Here is a 24,407-nt window from a genome sequence, read left to right as displayed (position 1 = left end):
GTGTACGCATATGGGCATTGCTGTTTGCACGTGTATGTGCGCTAGCATTTGGCGTCACAGGTGCACTCGAGGCTTTCACAAGTTAAGGCGTGTTCTGCTTGAGAAGAGTAGTGACTTTAAGAGAAGACAAAAAGGAATAGTCACTGTTGCGATAAAAAGAGAGCGCGCTAGCGCAAAAGAGTTTGCTGCCCTTCGGCAAATAGAGCGCGTGTTGTGCGCAAGAGTTTGCGGTGAGTAGAGCGCGTGTTGCGCGCAAGCAGAAAGTAAGCAAAAAAATAATTAGAAAAGTTACTTAGCTTGATTCGTGGATGATTGTTGACGAAGTTGTGACGGTCATTGATGAAGCCGTAACGGTTGTTGATGAAGTCAACTAGTCGGAGGTGATTCTGACTAGTTTTTGATGATACGAAGTTTGCCCCGACTAATCTTTTAGTCGAGACGAGGAATTGGAGTAGTCTGCCCTCGACTAGCCTTGTAGTCGAGACGAGTAGTAGAAGTAGTCATCAGCGAGCGTCGTGATGTGGTCGGAGTAGTCATCGGCGAGCCGCCCGTAGTAGTCGACGAGCGTCGCGACGTACTCGGAGAAGTCATCGGCAAGCATCGTGACGAAGTAGTCGTCAGTGTCTTGCCGAGACAAGTAGTCGAGGAGAGTAGTCGAAGTTGTTGCCGAGCCGCCTGTAGTCGTCAGCGAGCTCGCAATATAGTTGCAGTCGGCGACGAGCTGCCCGTAGTCGACGGAGTCGTCGGCAAGCCGACCATGGTCGTCGGCGTGCCCGCGACATAGTCAAAGAAATCATTGGCGAGCCGCCCATAGTCGTCAGCGAGCTCACGATGTAGTTGGACTTTCGAGTTGTAGTCGAACTCAGAGTCACTGTCAGACTTTGAGTCAGAGTTGAAGCTGGAGTCGCCGTCGGACTCCGCGTTGGGATTGAACCCGGAGTTGTTGTCGGACTCAAAGTTGTAGCCAGACCCGGAGTCACCGTCGGACTCTGAGTTGTAGTCGGACCTAGAGTCACCGTCGGACTCTGAGTTGTAGCCGGACCCGGAGTCGCCGTCGAACTCCGAGTTCAAGTCGTGGTCGGACCCGTAGCCGCCGTCAGAGTTCGAGTTTGAATTGCGGTCGAACCCGAAGTCGCTGTCGGAGTACGAGTTTGTAGTCGAACCTTGATCTGAGGTTTAATTTGTCGATTTTCTTGACAAGATTTTCTGTTCTTGTGGAAGAGAGTTCCCATCGAGGTGCTTCTTCTCCTGGTTGTCGATGATGCAGCATTGGAAGGACCCAGTGCCATCGGTGATGCAAAGTCAGGAGTTGAAGACGAAGGTTGCGCCCGCTTTGAAAGCGAACGCCGGCTTGAAGATGAGGTCCTTCAAGCTCGCCCGATGATCTCGACGATCTGTGTAACAGCTGCTATTTGAGTCATTAAAGTGACTTTGATAAATTGGAAGCAATTCAAGAAGAAAGGAAAAAGAAATTGGCCAAAAATCAAATTCGGGCCAAATTTGGCCGAAATTTGAATTTTGAATTTGAAATTTAGAAAAATTCGGCAAAAATGTGGAATACAAGTGTGAGAGTGATTAGAACTTAGGGATCAAGAATTTGGAACAGAAATGGTGCTAAATATCTCAGAGAAATCAAAGGAAGAAAAAGGAAAAATTGAACTTACTGTTCATCGTCTGAAAATAGAAACTCAGAAAAACAGCAGCAAAGTCTGTTTTCAAAATTTAATTCTGAAGAATTTTTCAAATAAGTGCACCAGGACAACTATACCATATTGAATTATGAACTTTGGACTACAAGATTTGGGTGTTGTTGACCCGGGACAGTGAAAGGAAGGAATTCAAATTCAAGCTCAAAGTCAGCACATTGTCATAGTTAACTGTCACTCTGAAAATGGTTAAGTCTGAAACCGACAGCATAGGGTCAACTTTGAATTTGAATTCAGAGCAATGTAGATCAAGAAGGGTAGGTGTTCTTGGGCAAAATAGAAACTTTGGAGGTTGTAGAACATCATTGGGAAGAAGTTGGACTGGAAAAGAAGGATTTGGATCACAAAATTCAACCACAAAGTAAGGCAAATATCACTGTTATGTTCCTGACGAACTGAACTTAAAGTTCAGCAAAAATTCAGTTGAAGCCGAGAAAGAAATCCAAATTGCACTGTGTTTGATGATTATCTCGGGGTAGAGTTAAAATAAAAATTGGAGGATTCAAGTTTATCTCCAACTTCTGTTAAGACACTTGGGGACCGTCGGATCGAAGATCGGCCGCAATTTCGCTCTGAAGATTTCGGGCATCAGGAGAAAGAAAAGAGGCGATGACAGAGCAGCTGGACGTGTCGCCGCCGCCGCCGTCGGTCGCTCGCCAACGCAGATAGCTAGGCCACCTCCTCACCACATAAGCCTATGGGTAGGCCACGGTGTCGCCCATGCGCGCGGTGAACGCTTGAATAACTACCGCTCCTGCACCGCCATTTCTACCGCTGTCTTTTTACCGCCGCCGCTCCTCTGTCAAGCACCGCCGCCGAGAAAAATTCCACCACCACGCCTCACCTCCCGTCGATTCCTCTCGCCCACTCCTCCACAGACACCCCAGCTACACCCCAGCCAAGTTGTTGTCCAACATCCATGCCGGAGTAACCGTGCTCGCCGTCGTTTCTGTCCGCCATCGTCGCGCCGCCCGCTCACGGTGAGCCCTACCTTGCGCTGTTCTCCGTCCTTCATAAGTAGTCGTAGGCGAGTTCTTAAGGTCCTAGGATGGTGTAGGAGTAGTTGTTCAAGTAGTTTGTGCTGTCGTTGTGAGTAGTCGCGACCGGCCGTAGGCGCCGCCACCCGCCGCCGTGGAGGGAGTGGCTCCGGCCATCTCTCGAGGAGCTGTTGCCGCGCACGAGTGCGTGAAGGTGTAGAGGTGCCGTCTGGGCCTAGCTTCGCCGCCGGTGGGGCGCCGGCCGGCGAGTCGCGCCGCCCCTTGTCGCGCGCGCGTTTTGGCGGGAGGAGGAAGAAACGTATGGAGCAGCGGGCCCGCGTGTCAGTGAAGTCGGAGGAGTGAAAGGAGCAGGCCGACCGAGCGTGGGCGGTTGTGGGGCCGGCGCGTCGGAAGCCCAGGGAGCCGGCGTGGTCGACCGTAAAGGAAAAGGGGCCGGAGGCCCAGAGCAGCTAGCAGGCCACGCTCGCGGGAGAAATAAAGAAAAAGGAGAAGGGGCCGTTGGGCCGAAGTCGGACCGGGAAGTGAATAGGAAAAAGAAAACGGCCCACGGGGCCCGTTAAGAGGAGAAAGGGGCCGGCGGGTAAATAGAACAGGAGAAAGGTGGGTCCGCGCCATGGGGCCCAGTGCGCGTGAGAGAGGGTAAGGCCGGGCTGCGTAAGAAAAGTTTTCCGGGTGTTTTTCGGGAAAAATTGGATTTCCTTTAAGAAAGTAATTAGTTTAAATCCGTTTTACACCATTTAAATCACAGAAATTTCTAGGAGTGTCCAAAATTAGTGAAACCAATTTTGTTAGGCTTGTTTTATTTTCCTTTATGCATTAAAATTTTTACACCCTAGAAAAATAATAAAAATTCGGGTATTTATTTAATGCCTTCCTTTTAAGGTAATTAAATAAATACTTAATATTTATAAAATGTATAAAATATGAATAACATTTTCTTAAATCACAAATTATTTTTAACTCATAGGAAATTAGGTTTTCAAGTTAGAAAATAATTATAACTTTTTCTAAAGATAAAAGAAAAAGCCTTAAGGAGGGTTAAGTAAGAAAATAAAATTGCGGGTTAATCTTTTGGGGTTTATGTGTGTTGGCTTGCAACTTTATCATCATAGGTTGTATAGTCCTTGTTGGCTTACAACTTTAGCATGAAGGAAAGTTGTATAGTCTTTTATTCAAAATTTTGCATTTCTAACCCCTGCATGTATTATGCTATAGATCCCGAAGCACCAGAAGGAGAATATTTGGAATTTTCAGAAGGACCTTCGGAGTTCGAAGAAGTTTTTGAGTTAGTCCCCTGTGAAGCCAACCCGCCAGAGAATACTAACTTTTTAAGCGAACAAGGCAAGCCCCGGTGCATTTATACCTATCTATTTTGGAGTCGTTATTTCATGTGTCTAATTATCGGTTATTTGCTTTATGAATGCACTAAGTCTAGGAGTTGCTTGAAACCTATTCTTGTGTATGATCATGCCTTGTTTTAAGGACATCTTTGCCACTTGTTCAAACCTTAGAAGATAACCCAAGTCTAGAAATGCTTAGTTGCTTAAATGCTTGGTTTACCAACCTTAAGGAAAACTTTGAGTCATACATGTTGCTTATGGAAGATAACTTGGAAAGTTGAAAAGCAGGCAGAAGCTAGAGATGTAGTTCTGTCTGCTAGATTAATTTGGTTAAGGCCCAATTCGTTGTCTTAACCTTTGATCAAGTGATAAGCATCTGATCACTTACTGGGTATGGGACCAGTAAAGCCCAGTAGGTTAGTAAACTCTATGATCAGGAATACTTCGTACCCGCGCTTGACGTGCTGGAGATTGGCAGGGGTGTAGCCTGAAACTCACATGGTGATCGGGCCAGACGTGGGGTCCCATGTGGGGGTGCATCCCTAGGTCCGGGTAGTCGTATTCCTAATCATTGATTTTGCTAATCGAGAGGTTGTTAGATACGACCTGGACAGTCGTATAAAGCTGGTGATCAGGGTACTCTCCTGCAGGATGTAACTAGATCTGGATCGCCGCAATTCTCGGTTATGAATGCACTTGATCATTGTTGAGCATCGTAGTATCAATTCATGCAGTATATATCCTTCTGTTAATATTTGATGCATGACTTAACATCTATGGTTGTTTTTACTTCCTGTTATCACTTAGAATGATTAGGTAATAACTTAACCCAAATAAAAGATAAAACTAAGGCATCACTCGTAGTAAGCTTTTTCGGCAAAAGTTGTGATAACCAAACACACCAAAAATCTAGCATACATTCCAAAGAAAACTATTATATTGGTTAGTCGGGTAAGACTTGCTGAGTACCCCGTACTCAGGGTTTTCCCCTTGTGGCTATCTTTCAGAAGCTCCGCAAGAGTCTACAGAGGAGGAGACCCCGAAGCCCTAGGGTACTGTCCTGAGTCTCACAATGCCCTAGAGAAAAAGTTTTACATGCGCATCCTCTCCTGAACTGTTTATGTTGAAATCTTAGACTTCTGTCTAACACTGCACTGTTAAGTTTGTTTCAATCTATGTTCTGTAATAACTCGTACCTTTATATGTATGTAAAAATGTAATGTTTGTTGATATTATCCCATCGCGGATACTATCCTGATGTATGGCTATGAGACACATCGTGGATCCTTCGAGGAGTCCTAGGGACACTCGATGGACTACCGGACTTATGCTGTTTTAGGTGCGTTTCGGATAATGGCTGTTCCGACAGTGATTAGGCGCACTTAAACCAGCTTAAGTTGGGCGGTTCCGCCACAATCTGCCCCACGGTGGGCGCCAATGTCAGTGTTTTATACCGGCCATCTACCAAGGGGTACCGGAGGTAGCAGAATGTGTAGCGGGGAATCGCTAGACCTAGAACTTGAAGGTTAAAGCGAGGACACGAGACACGGATTTTGATAGGTTCGGGCCGCTAGAGTAGCGTAATACCCTATGTCCTGTTTACGGATGTTTGTATGTTGCGCCCTGCGCTTGGGTGTTGAGGTGTGACCTGCCAAGCTAGGTACCCCTGCCCTCCTTTATATACTCCAAGGGGCAGAGTACTAGTCGGATTACAAGGAGGACTCCTAGTAGGATTACACGGGATGAATCCTAGTAGGATTACAGGGGAATCCTAGTAGGAGTCTTACTTCTTCCTTCCTTGCGGGTACTGGGGATGTATCCCCGACACTATCTAGCTCAGACTTTCGAACTCCTGAGAAGCATATTTTTCTTTGATGTGCGGTAGGAGCCCTTCGAAAGCGGTATCAGCCAGCTGGCCATCAGTCAAAACTTGACTATGGCATTTTTTTCTAACCTCTCTGAACCTCTGAATATAGCTAGCCACCAACTTGTCGCTTCTTTGCTTGAGGCTAGTTAGGTCTAACAGCTTCATCTTGCGGACCCCCGCAAAGAAGTACTTATGAAATTGTTTCTCCAAATCAGCCCAAGTGACGATGGAGTTAGGCGGTAGTGTCGTAAACCATTGAAAGGCCGACCTGGATAGGTATGATGAGAACAACCGTACCCTCAGAGCGTCTTGTGCAGCAGCTTCTCCGCACTGGATGATGAATCTATTGACGTGTTCCACCGTAGACGTGTCATCTTGGCCTGAGAACTTAGTGAAGTTGGGCACCTTGTACCGATGCGGGAACGGCAACAGGTCGTAAGAGGGTGGGTATGGAGTCTTGTATTTGTAGGTCTACACTTTTGGCTTCAATCCGAACTGATCTTGTATTATATCAGCTATTCTCACGGTCCAATCCACCTGCTACTGTTGCTGATGATGTGCAATCGGCTGAGCCATCGGCATATGATGTTGAACTTGCGGCACCGTGATTGGGTGGAAGATTGGAGCGTGCTGCAGATCTTGCGGTTGGACTATTAGCTGAGGAGCCAATGGCTGCTAACGAGTATGATCCACATGTTGTAGTGCATGTACTGCCTCGTCGTACAATATCCTGGAGGCACCTCGTAACCAGTGGATGGGTCTAGATCGGCAGGTTCTCCCGCCGTTCCCCACTGCGTCGATATCATCAACGGCGGTTGCACGGAAGGGACATGTGTAGGGTGAAACGGTACTTGCGATTGGAAAAGTGGTGCACCACTATAACCTAGGGGCAATGTGGTGTTGTACCCCCTGCTCTGCATATGCATGGGCTGAGGAGCTGATTGGAACATGTTGGGTGCCGCCGAAAAGTTTCTGACCGGTGCGCTGATAGGAGGGGCGTAAGTTGGTCCTTGATACCCCTGCACCGCACCATTGGCCATAGAGCTGATGACAGCGTTATACACCGTGTGGGTCATCACCTTGGACTACTCAATCATAGCCTGATAAACAGACTGCTAGATCATCTCGGACATCTTCCCCGAGTCTTTGGCGATGGTGATCTAGCGAGGAGTCGGAAGGGCAGTTTTCTTGACAGGTTCCCTGCTTCTGGTACGACTGTAGGATTGCAGGCATGCCTTCTTGAACTCTTCCATATCCTTTGCCACCTCATCCCTATGGTCATCCTTGAGATCTGCCTCGGTGACTTCAATGATGTTGTCTTCCGAGATTTCAGCAGCCTTCGACATATTGGATCTTGCTTCAGTCCCAATGGGCGTGCCAAAAGTGTGTTGATGCCAAAAATTTGACGATGACTCCGGCTCCAGCGTCGGACACACGACCCGGTAGAATCTGCTTAGCTCCTGTTCGGGTTATTGCCCTGGTGTAGTTTACGTGGTATGCCAGTCAATCTGACCTGTTGATTGACAAGAAAGAAAAAGATATTAAATTCCAAAGGTTCGATCGGCTGAGGTTCCGACCTATTCCGAAATATGTATCAGCGAATTGGTCAATTTAGTGTAAGGATGACCAGCTACGAAACAGCCAACAACCACGTAGCAATTGTAAAAGAAACTACTTGAGTAACCTAAACAATGCTACATGTACAACACTTGGAATATATCTAATCAACTATTATGATAATAAACAAAATATTGATATAGCCGACAGTTCGTATCTCAAGCTGGATAATTGGTGATAAAAACTAAAATAACAGGTAAAACCTATAATTCTAGTAAATATTGATAACTAGTGAATAAATCTAAATGAAACAACAGCAATCCGCCCGAAGTTAAAGCTTAGATATTACTCGATACGCGAAACTTACAAATTGGCCGGAGGTCGTATTGATGCAGCCCTGCCAACTTGCATGAAGATTGCCAATCAATCTTCTGTGGGCAAATTCTATCTTCATTTTGCCACCACCCTGGCACATTTAAGCCCATATCGGCCGAGCTGCCCTAGCTTCCAATCGGCCAGTCCTCATTGACTCCCTTTGCTAATTGGCCGAAACACTGTAGCTCTATCGACCGATTCCCCTAGCCACAGCTTCTTGCTTATCTGCATCGGCCACTTTTCTCTCCTTGATACCGACCCTAACACATGTCAAAAACCAGCATCAACAACATCGCCGGCCACATTGCTGTGACCTCCTTCCAGCCCATGGACGACCTCCGCAAGCTACGGGCGGTCTGCAGGGTCATGCACCGTGCGTGCGATGACCCATCCGTCGGATAGTGCGTGGCATTGCTCAGAATGTACTAGGAGGATATGTAGTGGAACAAGTTGGACAGGTACTACGCCCTCATCGCTCTGCAGGTTGGTGTAGGGAACCCAAAGGCCTGCACCCTCAAAGGGATTGTAGATTTCTTCACCGCCCCTGAGCCATCCCTCCATGAGCTCTCCCGTGCCACGGTTGGTGGGCACGATGTGGGAGCCTATCTGTGCGCCCTGATGATGTACAGGAACAACGGCGGTGCCACGGACGATGACAATGCGAAGATGTACATCCGCCGCATCGAATGCGAGGATGGTTCGACGACAGGCGGGAGCGCAGGCCCAAAGAAGCTGCACAACGATGGCTGCCGAGTGTGCCACGAGGAGGCCGCCTACCTAGTCAACAGAGTTACATGGTACGAGCATGATGATCTGCTTCAACCGGCACCAATTCGCAGCGACTTCCTGAGTGCTGGAGGCGACTGCGGCAAGGTTAAGGGCTGGGAACAAGCTACGTTCTTTTGCAATGAGGACTGTAGGATACGCCACAATTTTGTGGCGTTCGAAAGGAGAATGCGAATCGATAACTAATTCTCTCTTTGTATGCAGCTGTGAAGTAGCGTAGCTTTAGCGTTTCTTTTGCTTTTGCCTGATGATGTCATTGACTGGTTGGCTCATCTTGTAGTGCGGGAACTATGTTTGTTTAATTTGGCTCAACTTGTAGTCACTACAAGGTTTTGTCTATCCAATGGAGTTGTATTTTTGCAATGTGCTTTTGTGTCTAAGCACACCTTACACCTCCCTGCATATAGGTGTTGTGATGCACCTATAAAAAGAACCCACACTTGGGTACGTTCATTTCTCCTTGGATTTCAATTGAGGGATCATAGGTACATGGTGAGATAGTCATGCATCCTCCAACCCACATTCATGAATAATAACTACACAAATTTAGATAAAACTGACTGGTGGGACCCACAAAAGACACCACGAGAAAATGTATTCACCACCAGAAAAGTTTTCGCTGCCACACGTTCTCGCGTGCCTATGATAGGTGGGACCCACTACATCCCGCCAGGTTGTGCCTCAAATTTTTAGTACTACTGCAATGTTCCCTCCATTATTCAATGTTCTCTCCATTATTTTTTCTTAAACCCTCAAATATCTCAGCCTCCTCCCCACTTGCCCCCAAAACTGCGCCGGCTGCGTTAGGGGGGCTATGGTTCCTCTCTGCCCAAGCGACTCCATCCATGGCGACTCCTTCCATGGCCGGAGATGGAGAACCCAACGCATGACCAAGTACGGTCAGAGTCGAGGAAGCCGATATTGAAGACGAACGTTACAGGTTCGCATCCACCTTTAACGCCTTCTAGGGTTAGGGCAGAAAATTTCTGCACAATAATTGCGTATAATCGATTTGATGCTACCTCATTGGCGCATGCTTTTATAAATCACAGATCTTATTACAACTGATTAGTTTTTCGCATAGCACTAGTAGTACTACATCTTTTTTCATTGATGCGGGGGTTTTGATATCTATGTGCACATACAGATCAGTCGAGTTGATAGATGAGATGTGGCAGGTAATGGTACAGTGCTTAGGGGCAGAAGGACAAGATGTGCGCCTGGTTCAGGCTAATATTGACAGGGCACAATTAGACTTTGTCAGCTTGAGGCATTTCAAAGATCAACTTGGATATGGTGCGCAGGACTACTACTACTACAAGAAGAGAATAGGAAAATGTTGATGCATCTGTTGAGTCAATTGGTTACACCAAAGATGTAGAGCACATGCTTTAGTACATGGATTCATCTGAATAAAGGAAACTAAGGTTGATACTATCAAAACAAGAACTTGTTGGAGCTGTCAACATTACACCCCTGAAATGACCAAGGGTGAATGAGTCTGATGATGTTACTAATGCTGATGATGATACTAGCAACGATGAATCACTTGATGAATACAAAGATTGGCTTCAAGACCAAGATCTAGATTGTGGTATGTATGCTGTTTGTACTACACTATGCACATGTGTCTATAACTGTACAATGTACTTACATAATTGTGTTGGTAACTTGCAGATCTATACGATGACTACAGGGAAGAAATAGTAAAAACATACTCTAAATGGTTAAGGCAGAAAGGCCTTATGAGAGATATTTGTAAATCATTTTTCCTCTAAACTAATTCTTATTATTGATGAAAATTGTACAATCCTCTAATTGCACTTATTTTTCATTTGTTTAGTGTCTTCTAATAGAGGTCAAGCAAAGCCTACAAAAGTACGTGATGAGAACAATGGTAGTAGAGCCACGCCGCCATCACAATGGCCAACTCATGCTAGGAAACCAAAGCAGACAAATGGTTCTAAAAGCTTCACACCTTCTGCAGTTTTTTATGCTCTTATTGTGCATGACTTAATGTAAGTTTCTATTTTTTGATTGTAAGTAGGTGGCAAAAAAAGGATCGAGGATGCTTGAAAGGGCTAGATGCGGTGGCCAAGAGATCGAAGACTGGCTCACAAAAACTGAAAATCAAATTTTCCAAAAATGTGAGTGGTCCCTGTGGAGATAATAGACGTACCTTTGTGGATGAGGTTTTTTTGTTTACAAAGCAGAAGGCTCCATTAATTGGAGTTAGAAATTGGAAAGATGTGTATTAGCATGTCAAGGATGATATCGCAGAATCTGTAATGGTATGTCAATGGCCACCTCATGCTGCATTATAATGTTATATATTAGTCCTGTTCCCTCTATTTTCTTGGAAACCTATATTATAAATGTAGCATACATAACAAGATTTATTTCCCACTAGGATCATTGGAACCTTGAGACCACTGAGAGTCCGAACAAAAAGATATGGAAGGTTGCCAATGAACACTACAAAAGTTGGCGATCCGTTTTGCATTCTACATACAAGGCATACGACAGTTATGATGAGAGAATGAAACATAAGCCTTAAGACATAGACATTGTGGAGTGGCACTATTTGAACATGTACTTTGGAACTAGGGACTTCAAGGTATGCCCTCTTTTATAAGTAAAAGAACACAATCGTTAGTTCAACTTTTCATCGCTAACCATTGCTTTACGGGATGATTGTGCAGAGTAGGAGCAGCACGAACTCTTTGAATCGCAGCCAACTGAGAACAAATCACTCGGGGGGTTCCAAACCTTTCTCATCGTGGAGTTGGGGAAAAGGTCAAGATTTGTTTACTTATTCTCAATTTTCAGTACATTACACAATGATATATTAATGGCGTTTAATGTTGCAAGCATTGAGAGATCCATTAACTCGTGTTGAGCCACCCCTTTTGGAACTTTGGAAGACTATTGACACTAGGGAAGGAAGATGGACAAATCACTTGGCTGAGAGTATTTATGTGAGTACTGAGTGCTAATTTGATCATAACATTGATTCGGCAGTACAAGCTATTTTTGGTATGAAAACATGACCAAATTAATGTTACAATTAATTGTTTCTTGCCATCAGACTAGTACATCTAGAAAATCATCTCAAACACAATCAGATGAAGAAGAACCAAAAAGTCACACTTCTGGATTTGTTAAGGAAGACCAAGTTTCCAGGAAACGTACAGGGAAACAACAGGAGCCCAATACAGCAGGTCATGTGGTCATGGTTACTTGTCGAATCCAAAACAAAAGCAGGAAGCCCTTCAGGAGAGAATGATTCAGGAGAAAATAGAGAGGCTCGAAGAACAAGAACGTCAGTTATAGGAAAAAATGCAGAAGCATGAAGCTAAAAAGGAAGCAGAGAGAGAACAACTTAAAGCCGTACTTAGACAAGAATTGATGGGGGAAGTTGCAACAATGATCGTGCCTTATCTTCAGGCTTTATTGCGAGAGGTAACCAGAATATAACATGTGCATGTTTATTTCTATTGTGTTCTAAATTTGCATAATGTCGCTAATATCTAGCCTCCCCTCTTTTAAAATCCGCAGCGTACCCTGGCAAACAACAATAATACAACTGAAGTTGATGCTAGGACCATCGAGGATAACATTGATGCAAGGCTAGTACTGCATAGCCAAGAAACAAGGAACTAGGTATTGACAATAATTGTTTGTGATTGAAAATATATATACATATGTCGCTAATATCTTCCCTGCCCGCTTTTAAATTGTGCAGCATACCCCTCAAACCAACAATAATACAACTGACGATGAAGCTTGGAGCACTGAGGAAAACCTTGCTGCAACACAAGTAGTGCATAGTCAAGAAACAGCAAACTAGGTAACAACATCGAACAAACATTCCAATCATGATGGTTTTTTGCATTAAATTTCAGCCAACATTGTTCCAAGAACTTTATTATGATCCAGAATGCTCCAAGCACCATTGTCACAACCGAAAAAAGCACTTTGGCACCAACCAGAAATGCTAAAACTGCCAACGTTGCAAAGAGTCTGTTCAATGAGAATCGCGGTAAAGGTGCAGGAGCTGTTGCAGGATCCAAATTCATTAGTACACAGCAGCTTATATTTGGTGCTAAAACACGAGTAGGCAAAAAGAAAGTACAACAGGTACGAACTGGAATTGTGCTTTCAATATTGCTGCATATTGATTCCAAGACAAAGTAGCTTCACAAGTTTTAATTCACTTATTTATTTCTCTTCGCTTCAGCAGGCCAGTGAAGCTACGGAGGGGCAATAAGACTCAAGGTTGCCTATAGGTTACAAGCAGACCTTCAAGCAAAGTTGATCATCATGAACGCTGGGAGTGATCAAGATTATAGATGCGTACGAATAATATAGGTGTTCTAGATACTTTATTATTGGGAGTCATGTGGATGAATGGACAAGAGTATTTTCATATGCCAAATATTCTGTTTTATCGTGAATGGTGTGCGTGAATGATAGATTGATTTAATTAATGATATATATGTGGCATCAATTTTTGTTTTGGATCTTCCGTTGTATTAAAAAATAAGCATTTGCACTACCCCACAAGCATATGACGACGACATATTTTTCGTTGCGATATCCATTGAGCGTATAACCACGACCCATATTGTATTGCACTACCCTGTACGACATATTTTCCGTTGCGATATCCATTGAGCGTATAACCACGACATATTTCATTGCGATATGGTTGAAGCATATAACGATGGCACGTACCTCGTTGTGATACCTTGTAAGCATATAACGATGCTTTCTTGTCATTGCAATATCCATTGAGCATATAAACCATGACCCATATTGTGTTGCACTACCCTGTACGCAAATAACCATGACATATTTCATTGCCATATGGTTGAAGCATATAACGACGGCGCGTACCTCGTTTTTATACCTTGTCAGCATATAAGGATGCTTTCTTGTCGTTGCGATATCCGTTGAGCATATAACAATGACACATGATTCGTTGTGCTACCCTGTATTTGTAACACGACGACATATTTTATTGGGATATGGTTGAGGCATATAGCAACAACTAGTATTTCATTGAGATATCCTACTAGCATAATGCAACAGCATAAGTCTCGTATTACAACAACATTCTTGCGTTGTATTAATGCTTGTTTGCAACAGTGCAATATCATTGCAATAGCCACTATAGCAACGACGCCTACCATTGCAATTACCAAAATTGCAACAACAATGGGCATTGTAATTTCCACTGATTGCTACGACACACGTCATTAAACGAACTCACCCTTATGCCCATGCTTTCCTGTGTCGTTGCAATACCATATTACAACGCAAGTTTAAGCAACAACATCATTTTTGAGGCAACAACACAAAATCGTCGTGATAACTCGCTATTGCAATGAAACGACCCATATTGCAATGATTTTGTGCTGTGGCGCTAGTGAGAAAATCTTGTAGTGTCGGTATACCGTCAGGTGCACCACACAGTAATCAAACTACGAGCTCGGGAAACTATTGGCATCGGAGGCCCATGGTGGTTTGTCCAACTCTGGCTTATTATTCATATCGACAAGGGTGAGGGAATAAATCTTCTTACACACACGTTCCCCAATGATTATGCTGAAGGAGAAGAAGAATCCCGGCGCCGTTGTGAATCTGATGGAGAGCCATCATCAAGTGTTGTTGACTGCTCTCTGTTGGCGCCGGAGACGTCCCAATTCTTCAAATGTTTTTACCACGGCCTTGCAGAGAATGCCATAACCTGGTGTGCTTATGCATATGTGGATGAGTTTGAATTCCCAAAGGATTCACTCTTTTCAAAGGTTGTCATAAAGGAGCCGAGCAAATCAGTATTTGAATCATCTGTCGTTCCTTGTATCCTTTCAATCAGTTTTGCCAATGGCCGATCTCATAAGCCTTCTTATGAGTTTTATCACCCTTCAGCCTTTGCCTGCAAGCTTGGATTCGACCAGGTCCCAATCAGCTTATTCTTTGTCGATTAAGTGAAGCCAAGGGACACGGTCAGCACCAGTGCGGAGTATGATTGTTTGACTTCTTTAACTTCATCACTGCCCCCTTTCGAGTTACAAAACTGGAGTAGCATTGAAGTATCATCTGAATCTTTTGACCAATGGTTCTTGTAACATCCCGGATTTTTTCGAAATGTTATTGTTTGCAAAAATGTGGGTTTAAAATTTTTTTTGTGCTTGATGTGTTTGTTCAAAATCTTAAGGCTGTCTTCTTGTGTTCTCTCGCCATTCCTAGTAATTAAATTAATTAAATTGCTTTGCATGCTAAAGACAATCTCCAAATTAGTATGATTTGGTTTCTAATTGGTTTATTGGTTCTTTAATTGTGAATTATATTTGAATTCTAAATTCAAATATAAATCTAAAGCTAACTAAATTAACTACCCTCTCTAACTTGGACCCTCAGCTGCTAACGAGACTAACTCGCTAAACCAGCTAACATGGCCCGGACCTTAAAGCTAGCTCGGCTATCATTTGTCTCGGACCCACCTAAATCACCTGACGACTCTTTAACTTGCTAACAAGTCAGGCCGCTATCTTTTCCCGGCCTGATCTTTTTAAAGTGCTCTGGAATTTCTTAAATGGATTATGAAATTATTTTCCAACTTTTCAAATTAATTCCTTGCTAATTTATTTGATTTCGGAAAATAGGCTAATTCATTTGTACTAAATTCCCGAGAGTTCAATTTAAATTATGGTGATATTTTTCGGCTTCTCGAATTAAGTATTTGCTACTTAATTCGTTCCCAAAAAATTAATCTAAATCATCTGTTCAAGTCTAAGGAATAAATTACGATCAATTTATTTCACGGATTTAAATCGTTTTGGTCCAAAGCCCATCTAAAAGCCCACTAACCTAACCCTAACCCTAACCCCCTCCTATGAATAATCTCACCCCTCACCCTCTCTCTCCCACCTCTCCTTTCTCCCTACCGCCACGGCACACCTTCTCTCTATTCTTTCTCCTCCCGCAAGTAGCGATTTTTTTTATTTTTATATATTTTTTTCAATTTTGCAGAAATCAATAGTTGAACCAAAAATTTGCAAAAATGGACCTTTGCCACTAGACCAAACGGTGGTAGGTACTTAACGCCGGTTGAAACGGTGGTAAGGGTTCTTAGTGCCAGGTGAAACAACGGTAAGTCCCTTACCGCCGCCCCATCCGGTGGGCCACCCACGGATTCGAATGGCGCCAGTTTCGAGAAAGTTTCACTATTTCATCTGGCGAGAAGGGTGCCCCGCTAGTTCAAACAACGCGAGGCATCCCTTACCGCTGGATGAGCGGGGGGAGGGGGGCCTTCCCATTATAAATAGGGCGCACGCCCACACTCCAGGCACCAACGCCAAACCGAGCAAGGGAGCCAGCGGGAGACCGAGGGAGAGGAGAGGGAGGGGGAAGGAAAGATAGAAGTTTTGGGCGTCGCTTCATTTTAGGTATTTTTTTTAAATCCCGTAGGTTAGTTAATGTAGATAGTGTAGTGGATTGATTTAGTAGTATATAGATCTAGTAGTTAGTTTAGTGGATCTGAAACTTAGAAAAAATCTAGCGGATTTTAGACATAGGAAAATGTAGCTTAGTTAGTATAGTGGATTTAGCTTAGGTATTTAGTTCACAGTAAATTTTATTTGTTGATTTATGTATATTAAATTTAGATGAATATTATTTGCATTGTGACGGTTATATTTTGTTTACGTATTGACAATATAGTTGTTATAGGGGTAGTTGGAATTATTAGTTTTAGTGAGAACCTTTATACTTGTCACGTATATTATCCTGGGTAGATGCCTATGATAAATTTAATTTGTAAGGTTGGTTTACTCTTAAGTAGTTGTTAGTGTGGATGATAGAATTAAATGTTTCCACTGTTTATTGAAATGAAGGTGTCATTCTAGTTAACTGATTTAAGTTATTGAGAGTAATTTGGACTTCTCATTTCGTGTATGTTGGCAGGCATGTCAGATAGTTTATATTTCCAAGTCTTCTATGGTCCGGGGGAGGTTAGATATGGTCCAAAAGGGGTAGATTTGAGTGGATTTCCATATTTCTGCAAGTATTTACCAAGAGCAAGAGAGAGGACTTGGAGGGGGCATATGCAGGTGGCTTTGTAAGAATTTCGGTGTTGATAGAAATCAAGTGGAAGTGTCTATGAGGGTTGTAGTGAAGAGACGGCCCAACATAAACTTTTGGGAGCTGCTCCCGCTTGAAGGAACCCCGAGCTACCGAGCTTATGTAAAGGGTTGCACGAGGCGCAGTTTACCACTCATATGGTATGTTCAACAGTTCATGAAGGCTAGATCTAGCAATTAGATGGAAGGAGATGTGGGAGGTGGTAAAGTTGAAGCGAAGGAAGATGTGGAGGGTACTGATGGGGCAAATGCAGAACTTAATAATGACAGGGCAGAAGGGGGAGATGCAGAGGATGATGTTGCAGCCCGTGAGCCAAATGGGGAGGCTGATGAGGGGGAAGAAATTGTTGAGCTAGTTGAGCAGGTGGAGAGGGAAGGAGAGGAGGCCAATGTTGCCATTGATGATGACTTGTTGGATGAGGAAGATGCTTACCCTGTCCTGTGGAACTGGTCAACTTATGACCATTCCGCCGTACAGGTCAACGTAGGGAAAAAATATCCCTTGGGACTATAGGGAGAATGAGGTATGTGTGGGTGTTTTGTACCCTTGTGGGGATGGGGTGAAGGCAGTAGTGAAGAGATGGTCCACTTTATCTTTGCAGTGTTAGTTTAGGGTGGAGAAGAGCAACCCAGCGGCGTATGATGTCCGCTGTGTGAGAAATGATTGCCCGTTCAGGGTGCACGCATACAAGAGAAAGTGGAAGGATTACTGGGAGGTGACTAGAGTGGTTGAGCACCAATGCTTGCTGGACGAATTGGAAGGAACATACCGCAACCTCAGTACTTATTTTGTTGCTCAATACATGTATCCTCAAATAGTGCAAAATTCTAGTTTCGAGCCCAAGTCCATTGTTTCTGCCATAGAGGAGAAGTTCAAGTATAAGATTAGCTACAAAAAAACTTACCGAGCGAAGCAGAAGGCACTGGAGATGAAGTGGGATATGTTCGAAGCATCATATGATAACCTCTCCGTCCTGTTGCACACCATATGCTATAGGAACCCAGGAAGTTTCAACGACGTGAAAGCATATCCATGTGCTCAGTTTCCAGGCAAACAGGTCCTACAGCGGTCATTCCTAGCCTTGGGTCCTTGCATTGAGGCTTTTTAGCGATGTCGACCAGTCATTTGCATTGATGGTACATTTCTGACTGAAAGGTATAAAGGAACAATATTGACACCTATTGGGTGCGACGGCAACAATAAGGTTGTGGCGGATCCACTTCGGATCTACTTGGTTAAACATGATTTAGCCGCATAATACGTGACGCTCATGCCTAAACCGAGTAAACACGAAGTGCCGTCGGATTTCTTCCGATTTAACCACTTGAACAGGACCATTTAGCAAACCCACACGAAGGTGAGCGGTTCCAGCGTATACAACAAGTCCACCGAGTTAACAACTTAACCATTTAGTTTGGTTACGAAACAAACATCAGAGTTTTACAAGGTTCAAAAGAAAAACAACAGAAGGTAAAACCACTAGCGGAAGCAAAACATCGGGGTCGGACATCCCTGGTGAGGCCAACCAGGACATCACTGATCCCTCTCCTCGCCGTCCGAGGAGGAATCCCACTCGACTGTCCAACCCGGAGGGAGCTGAGGCGGCCAAGTGCCAACGGAAGAAGGCTCGGGAGCAGCAACTTCACCTGAAAAAGGAAAACCACAACAAGGCTGAGCTACTAAGCTCAACAAGACTTAACCGACGGGGGGGTAACTACTCCACCACTTTTAGACATGCAAGGCTCTTTGGCTGAGGGGGTTTGTTTGCCAAGAAGCACTAAGTAAAACCCTATTTTCAAGTTTTAGCTCCGGTTCTAAGTTCATTATCCGGTCTAAGTTTTGCGGCCTATTCTAAGCAATCATAGAACCAACCAAAGGTATATAAATCATTAACAAAACCATGTCATCATCAGATTCCTTATTTACTCAGGGTGACATAGCGATCAAGCAGTCTCAAACTGTGAGAGGCAGACGAATCAATTCGAGTTTCTTAACCATGCATGGCGAACCTAATCTCACGACATCCGCGCACCACAAGGGCCGCTTCCTGTGTTGGCCGTCCCCATCAATTCCCAGGCGTGTGTCAGGTCCAAACTTCCCTTGGCATGCAATGCTCCACAGTCCCGGCCTCTACCGTACTGTGACCACACTTGCACCCACATGATGCACCATGGGAACCTCGTTCCAGGGACAGCAGGGGTATAAGCCACGCCCTAGTTCAATCAGGTACTAGGCTTCCCCATCCCATACTAGGTATGAGATTAGTACCTTCAAACACTTGATCATGAACACCACCACTGTCGGGCCTTAGCAAGTTCATAGACAGACGGGGCGATCATCCGACCACCAAAGAGTTACCCAAAAACCCTGCCCCGTCCATCGTCCTTACAGTTGTAACAGAAGGGTAGACATCCAACTCCTACAACTCGCGAGTGATAGGAAAACACTCGGCTTTTACCGTCTCCAATTTAAGCAAAGCATTTACTCGGTCCAACAGCTAGTGTTTAGATCATGGGAGCTAAGTCATGCATCTAGGGTTCCAACCAACTCCTATACGTAAATGCACAAGCATGTTTAAGGAAGGCATGCGCAAGTTTGGAAAACGTAGGAGTTGCATGCATCCGGGGCTTGCCTTCAAGCAAGAAAGGAGGAAGTTGCTCTTCTGCTTGGGCGGCTTCGGATTCTGGGGGCAGGAGCTCGACTACACTGTCGTCTTCTCGCGCCGGGTGCAGCTCGTAGCAGCCATCGGCGAGACGCAGCTCTACACGAATGCAATGCAAGAGTTAGCATTTAGACGGTTATTTCAACAGCAACACTTGCAAGTCTGAGCCCAGAAACTTGCGACAAGATACAGAAGGGTGGGAAAGTTCAATGGAGTTGATGGAGATCAAGAGGTAAGGGTCGGAGGAAAGGAACTTATGATCTGACCCTTAAACTAGAGGATTTGGTGTGCTAGGGGTCCTCAGACTCAACGCTGGAAGGTCCCCAAGTTTTTACACATGCACCCTCGGTTCAAAGAAAAGACACAGCCGAGTCCTCGGGCCAGGCGGAGAAGGGTCGGCGGAACAGACAGGGTCGGACGAGACGGAACGGCGTCGGGCGGATAAGAGGGGTCGGACGAGGCGGACAAGGGGTCGGCAGCTTACCTTCATCTCACAAGCAAGCTCTTACGCAGCACGGAGGAGCAAGTGGCTGGGTGGATTGGGGAAAACGGTGTGGAGCGGAGAGGAGAGTTCCTCAGGGACTTAGTGTGGTGGCGCTGGGAGCTCGAACAGGGAGCGAGAGAAATGGTGGGAGGGCAGCGATGGCGAAGGGGACTCCGGCGGGGCTCGCGCATTCCCTTTTATAGCGGCGCGGGAGTGAGAAGGGGAGCGGTGCGGAAGTGAGAAGGGGAGCGGCGCGAAGAACGGGGAAGAAGCAATGGAGTGCTCTGCCCGGGCGGTGATTGAGCGACGAGGGCGGTGGAGCAGGACTTCGGGGATGACGCCAGCGGTCATTGGGCTCTGGCGTCAGGGCGGCACAGGCGCGGGTTTGCCGGTGGTTGAGCTTTGGCGGAGGCGGGCGTCGTCGTGCGGTGGAGCTGATGGAAGTGACCGGGATAACGGCGCTAGGAACGAGGGCGCACAGGTGAGAAGACAGGCGGCTGCGGGCGCGTGAGCGAGCGCGGAGCAACATATTGTCAGGCGGCTTCTGACAGGGCGGGAAAAAGGAGCTGTCGCTGCCGTGGTCGGGGTTGGCGGAGGAGGAATCGTCGGGCAGCGAAGACCAGGTGACGCGATTGTGGCGAAGTGACGGAAAAGACGGGCGACATCAGGCTCTGCGGCCGGGATCTGGTGATGTGATGATGGGCGTGGGCGGCGAGGTGCTGCAGAAAGGTTGTAGAGGGGCTTCCGCTGCGATTGGGGAAGGGGGCGTGAGAATCCATTCGGTCGTGGGCCAAGAACGAGGCGGAGCGGCGGACGTTGGAGGAGTTGAGCCACGCGGCGGGGAAACTCTGAAGCGGGCATGCAACTCGAGTGCGCCTGTCGCAGAAGATCTGGGGAAAAGATCTCGTGGGTCCATCGGTCAGATAGAAAGGAGGTGTTGGGAAAGACTTAGAAAGATCCGGCGGGTGAGTTGGGGTCGGCGGGGTCGGAACTGGATGCCTGCGGAGAGGGGTCGGGTCTCAGGGGTCGGGACCGGTCGGGAGGTTGAACACTTAGGCTTGGAAAACTAAGACAGGTGATTAGGGGCTCGGATTAAGATTAACTCAAGAGATTTGGGGGTCGGTCGTCACAGCCTACCCCTCTTAAAAAGAATCTCGTCCCGAGATTCAGGTGTAAGAGTAGGGTGTACAGTCCTTACCTCCTTGGTGAGACAGAAAACCTGGGAAGTGCTTGTTCAGATACTCTTCTGTTTCCCACGTTGCTTCATCCTCCGTGTGGTTCCTCCAGAGAATCTTGTACATTTTGACCATTTGGCGCCAGGTATGCCTTTCTTTCTGGTCAAGGACCTTGTCCAGATACTCTGCATAGGTCAGGTCAGGCTCGATTTGAAGCTGTCCTTGTTCTAAGATCTCGGTTGGGACTTGGACACATTTCTTCAGCTGAGACACATGAAAACGTCGTGTATAGCCGCTAGCTGTTCTGGGAGTTGGATCCGATAGGCCACGGGTCCACAAATCTCCACAATCTCATAAGGGCCAATCTAGCGGGGAGCCAACTTTCCTTTCACTCCAAACCATTGCACTCCTTTGGTTGGGGAGACTCGAAAATACACATGATCACCAATATCAAACTGCAGGGGCCTTATTCGCCTGACGGAGTAACTCTTTTGTCGAGATTGGGCAGCCTTGAGATTTGCTTGAATCACCTTTACTTGTTCTTCAGCTTCTGCCACTAAGTCAGGGCCATAGATCTGTCTTTCTCCTGCTTGGGACTAGTTCAATGGTGTCCGACATCTCCGGCCATATAAGGCTTCAAACGGTGCCATCTTCAAACTGGCTTGGTAGCTGTTGTTGTAGGAGAATTCTGCCAAGGGCAAGCACTTGTCCCAATTTTTATCATAATGGATGACACAAGCTCTCAACATGTCTTCAAGGATCTGATTGACTCTTTCGGTTTGACCATCGGTTTGAGGATGATATGTTGAGCTACGGATGAGCTTGGTGCCCATGGATGCTTGTAGCTGTTCCCAAAAGCATGCCACAAACTGAACTCCTCGATCAGAGATGATGGTCTTGGGTACACCGTGTAGGGAAACTATGCGGTCGAGGTACAACTTTACATACTGCTTGACTGTGTGGGTGGTGCGGACAGGAAGGAAGTGGGCAGACTTGGTCAGGTGGTCCACTATAACCCAGATGGAGTCATGTCACTGTGATGTAAGGGGCAGTCCAACTATGAAGTCCATGCTGATGTCTTCCCATTTCCAAGAGGGAATAGGTAGGGGCTGCAGGGTACCCGCTACCTTTAGATGGCTGGCTTTGATACGTTGACAGGTGTCGCATTCTGAAACATACCGGGCAATTTCCGGCTTCATTCCACTCCACCAAAAGGTTTGACGGAGATCATGGTACATCTTATTGCTGCCAGGATGGATTGAGAACTTGGAGATGTGAGCTTCATCTAGGATCTGCTTCTTAAGGTTGGGGTCGGCTGGTACAACTAGTTGGTTTCCATAATATACCTCCCCAGTCTCATCCTGTCGGAATTGCTTATACCCTTCATCCTTCAATGAAATCTTCATTTTGATTCGCCTCACTTCGGCATCCTCTAGCTGTGCTGACCTTATCTAGTCTTTCAAAATAGACTCAAGAGCTATGTGGCCGAGGGTTCCATGGGGAACAATTTCCAGACTAAGTTTTCCCATCTCGTGACACAAAGTCTCGGTGAAGGTTGTTGCCAACAAGCAGTTGCAACAGGGCTTGCGGCTAAGGGCATCGGCCACCACATTGGCCTTGCCGGGGTGATAGTGTACTTCCAAATCATAGTCTTTTATTAACTCTAACCATGTCCTTTGGCGCATGTTGAGGTCGGCTTGAGTGAAGATGTACTTGAGACTCTTGTGGTCGGTGTAGATGTTGTAGTGGGTGCCCATCAGGTAGTGTCTCCATATCCTTAAGGCATGAATCACTGCTGCCAACTCAAGATCATGGGTCAGGTAGTTCAGCTCATGAGGTCGTAACGCCCGTGAGGCATAGGCAATGACTCGGTTGTCTTGCATAAGAACACACCCAAGTCCAGTGCCAGAGGCGTCACAGTACACGTCAAACGGCCTAGAGGGGTCGGGCTGAGCCAAAACTGGGGTTGTGGTCAGCAAGCGCTTCAGGGTCTTGAAGGCTTCTTCACACTTGTCGTCCCACATGAATCTGACCTCTTTCTTCAACAACTCTGTCATCGGCTTAGCTATCTTGGAGAAATCCGGTATGAAACGCCGATAGTAGCCTGCCAGTCCAAGGAAACTTCTGATCTAGTGTACTGAGGCAGGAGGCTTTCAGTCCATGATTTCTTGTACCTTGCTGGGGTCGACGGCTATGCCATCCTTGGAGATAGTGTGTCCCAAAAACTTGACACTATCCAACCAGAACTCACACTTGGAGAACTTGGCATAGAGTTGATGATCTCTCAGCCGTTGGAGAACTATGCGAAGATGGTTGGCATGTTCTTCTTCGCTCTTCGAGTACACGAGGATATCATCAATGAACACCACTACAAACTTGTCCAGCTCGGGCATGAACACCGAGTTCATGAGGTACATGAAATAGGCGGGTGTATTGGTGAGTCCAAAAGACATGACCAGGTACTCGTAGAGTCCATATCTTATGGAGAAGGCTGTTTTGGGGATGTCGCATGGTCGGATCTTGATTTGGTGATAACCCGAACGAAGATCGATCTTAGAGAACACTTTTGCTCCAGCTAACTGATCAAACAATACATCGATGCGTGGCAGTGGGTACTTGTTTTTGACGGTCACCGCATTGAGGGGTCGGTAGTCCACACACATGCGTAGGCTCCCATCCTTCTTCTTCACGAACAGGGCGGGGCAACCCTAAGGTGATGTGCTGGGTCGGATGAAGCCTTTTTCCAACAGATCATGCAACTGGGTCTTCAACTCGGCCAACTCAGCAGGCGGCATCCGATAGGGTCTCTTGGATATCGGAGCGGTGCCGGGGATCAACTCTATGGAAAACTCCACATCTCTATCAGGTGGCATGCCAGGCAAGTCTTCTGGGAACACGTCAGGGTACTCACAGACAACAGGGAGGCTTTCTAGTCGGGCTTCCGATAGAGGGTACGCACAAGGAAATGCGGATTTAGGAGGGTTCAAGAACAAGGTAGAACTGCCATAAAAGGGCGAGTTGATGTGGAGGGTTCGGGCGGCTGGGTCTAGAACCACTTGGTACCGGGTCATCCAATCAATTCCAAGAATGATATCTATTCCGTCCAGGTCAAGGATGATAAGATTCTCCTTAAAAAGGTTTTGGCCTAGCTGAATAGGCACATTGACACTCATCCTATCAGATGTGATCACTCCACCCGGGGTGGATATTCTAAAGGACCCTCTGGTTTGGCATTCTTGTAACCCACACTTGTCACGGGTCTTTCTCCCGATAAAGCTATGTGAAGCTCCCGAGTCAAACAAAACCAAA

This window comes from Setaria viridis, chromosome 9 (genome assembly GCF_005286985.2).
Source record: "Setaria viridis chromosome 9, Setaria_viridis_v4.0, whole genome shotgun sequence".
Taxonomy (NCBI): domain Eukaryota; kingdom Viridiplantae; phylum Streptophyta; class Magnoliopsida; order Poales; family Poaceae; genus Setaria; species Setaria viridis.
This window is presented reverse-complemented; position numbering follows the sequence as displayed.